This window comes from Ricinus communis, chromosome 4 (assembly GCF_019578655.1).
Source record: "Ricinus communis isolate WT05 ecotype wild-type chromosome 4, ASM1957865v1, whole genome shotgun sequence".
Lineage (NCBI taxonomy): Eukaryota > Viridiplantae > Streptophyta > Magnoliopsida > Malpighiales > Euphorbiaceae > Ricinus > Ricinus communis.
The window spans coordinates 12359846-12363178 of record NC_063259.1 but is presented as its reverse complement, the minus strand read 5'-3'; the positions used below and the strand labels follow the sequence as shown (position 1 = coordinate 12363178).

The 3333-nt window shown below is 39.6% G+C and overlaps 1 non-coding gene across 1 annotated transcript; it reads left to right on the top strand.

Annotated features, from left to right (window-relative positions):
- The first annotated feature begins 1767 nt into the window (after positions 1–1767).
- On the top strand, positions 1768–1874 carry LOC112535106. The gene has a single exon (XR_003079300.1). It is a non-coding gene; the product is annotated as a small nucleolar RNA R71 (small nucleolar RNA).
- The last annotated feature ends 1459 nt before the right edge of the window (positions 1875–3333 follow it).

Here is a 3333-nt window from a genome sequence, read left to right as displayed (position 1 = left end):
TGCTAACATAAATTCAAGCTGCTCCAACACTTCCTCATTTGACAGCTCATGCTTTTCTCCCTTTAGCAAAGTGACATGTAGAGGGTCTTTAACTAACACTTCCTGCAATTGTGTCTCAATATCATCGTCGATTACATCAACTTCATACACATCATTATTATAATCTAAAGATTGGCTTATGGGATTATGCAAGTTATAGGTGACAGTCGCATCCCCTACCCTAAGTTTTAACTTTCCATCACAAACATCTATCATTGCTCTAGATGTTGCAAGAAAAGGTCTTCCTAGAATTAAGGGTACACTACTCTCATCATCCATGTCTAAGATCATAAAACGGACAGGAAATATAAATTTACTTACTTTTACCAACACATTCTCTACAACACCCCTAGGATGCTTAACAGATCTATCAACTAATTGTATACTCATTCTAGTGGGTTTGGTCTCTCCCAGGCCTAATTTTACAAACAGGCTGTACGGTATTACATTAATTCCAACCCCTAAATCAGCTAAGGCATCATTGATAGATAAGTTACCTATTATATAAGGAATAGTAAAACTCCCTGGATCATGTCACTTTTCCGGTAACTTGTTCTGAAAAATTGCCGAACATTCCTCGTTTAACGTCACGCATGCCGAGTCCTCAAACTTCCTTTTGTTTCCAAGAGTCTTCTTTAAGAACTTCGCATATCGAGGCATCTGCGAAATAACTTCAATAAAAGGTAAATTTATATGCAGTTGTTTAAAAATGTCCAGGAATTTACCAAATTGCTGCTCGACTTGCGCCTGCTTTAATCTAGCAGGGTATAGGATTTTAGGCTGGTATTCCTTCGGTGTAGTCTCATTTGCCTCTTCCTTCTCTAGTTCCTTTGCCTTGGTAGCTTCAACTTCCCTTCTTGAATCTACCTGCGCATCAGCATTAGTGTTAGAAATAGAAGAAGGACTGGTAGTACATTTACCTGATCGCAACATGATTGCATCACATGCTCCCTCAGATTGGGCTCTGTAGTGCTGGGGAGCGCTCCTTGTTGCCTTTCAGACATCATCTTAGAAATCTGCCCAATCTGACTCTCCAAGTTTTGAATGGACGCTTGCTGATTTCTAAGAGCACTATCGGTCTACTGGAACCTCGTCTCAGTAGACGTGACAAACTTCATCATCAGCTCCTCCAAGTTAGATTTCTTCTTAGGTGGTGGAGGAAGTTGTGATGGTCCAACCTATTACTGCTGCTGTGGTTGCTACTAATGCAGTCTCTGAAAGCCTAGTGGACCCTAGGCGTTGTTGTTTCTCCAACCGAAATTCGAATGATTACGCCACCCTGGTTGTAAGTGTTGTTGTATGGGTTCCCTTACTGCCTTGGGCTATTACCCATATAATCTACCTGCTCAAGGTTAGTGGATATTACAGAAGAGGAAGAAGAAATAGAAGTACTAGTAAACAAACCTCTCAGTATTCAGACTAAAATGCAACCAAACTCACTACTACCGAGTGCAAGTGGCATCCGGAGTCGGTCGATCTTCTTAGCCAATAGCTCCATCTGAGCTGCCAAGGCTGTTGTAGAATCCAACTGAATTGACCACTCCCTGCCTCACTGGTCGGCTCCTAGAAGACTGCCACTGATAATTGCTCATGGGCATCTCCTCTATTAAGTTCTGAGACTACTCGGGCGTCTTACTGTTCAGCGCTCCTCCTGGTGCTGCATCAACCATCTGTCTAGTAGCAAGGTTCAAACCACTGTAAAATGTCTGAACCTGTATCCAGACTGGTAGACCGTGGTGTGGACAACATCTCAACAAGTCCTTGTACCTCTCCCAGACATCATACATGCTCTCGTCTTCCATCTGCACAAAAGAAGAAATGTCATTCCTCGATTTAACAGTCTTAGCTAGAGGAAAGTACTTGTAGAGAAATTTCTCAGCCAAAGAATTCCAAGTAGTGATGGTGTTCGATGGAAGGGACTGCAGCCATCTATTTGCTTTATCCCTCAAAGAAAATGGAAACAACCTCAGTCGAATGGCATCATCAGTAGTTCTATTTATCTTGAAGGTGTCGTAGATCTCCAAGAAGTTGGCGATGTGAGCATTTGGGTCCTTGCTCGGCAGTCCCCCAAATTGAACACTATTTTGGACCATCTGTATCACGTTTGGCTTTATTTCAAAGTTGTTGGCTGCCACAGGTGGTCGCAATATACTCGTCTGTGTCCCCTCAATAGAAGGTCTAGCAAACTCGTACATTCTCCTGGCTTCATCCGCAACCTGGTTGTTGTCTCCCATCCCTGCTGGTCTATCCACAGGGGCTTCAAACTTTATCTGCACCTCCTCTTCTTCTTGCATATGCTTCCTTAACAAATGGAAGGATTGCTCTAGTTCAGCAAGAGGGTCTACAGGAGTAGGATTAGAGCTCCTAGTCATAAACTACAAGAAATGGAAAGGCAGCAACCAAAGAACACATGAATAAATATAATAATAAAGAATATATATAAAAAAAATGAAAAGACAGAAAAAAATGGCTAGATTAACACAAACACAAATTCACTCTAGTTCACACAAAATTTCCCCGGCAATGGCGCCAAAAACTTGATAGGCTATTTGTGTAGCTACAATCTAAAGCAGTGAACCTATAGATGCAGACTAGCACTAACGGTGAGTATCAAGATTGTATTCTCGGGTAAGGTGATCGTAGAACTATTACAGCGTCTTATGATATCTAACCCTAACAAAATCAGTGAAGTTGCTACTCTATGATTAAATGTAAACAAGTGGTTAACTAAGTGTCAGACAAACTGAAAGGATTTAGTGAAATAATCAAAGGAAAAAGCAAACCCAAGGGGACCTAAGCTAGTTGGATTTTAATGAAGATAGAGATTATATTGATTACCAATTGCAATTACTCGTGGATGAATTTTTAACTAAATTCGGTTTCCTCTCGAGATAACCAAATTCCTAAAGCTAAGAACCTAAAGTTGGAATCTCTTCCTAACAATCGATTATTAAATTAGTATTAAGCTTTAACCCGCCTCTATTAAGCTTTGTTAATTTTTAATCCGACTAGTCAATTACCCTTATCTCTAAGTGATCATTAACCAGTTCTTGCTAATCAAATTTCTAATTACTAAATTAATTTCTCAATTACATAAAGCAATCTAAATACCATAACTCACAACGTCTCATGAATAATATGATTTCTTATTAATAATGAAAGCAAGAAGAGACAAGCATTGATAATCAAAGTTTCATAAGCATTAAAAACAATCCAACGACATAGGAACCTAATGGGTTTAACAAATTTAGTTACTCATACTAATAAGCAACATAAAGTAAAGAATAAATTCAG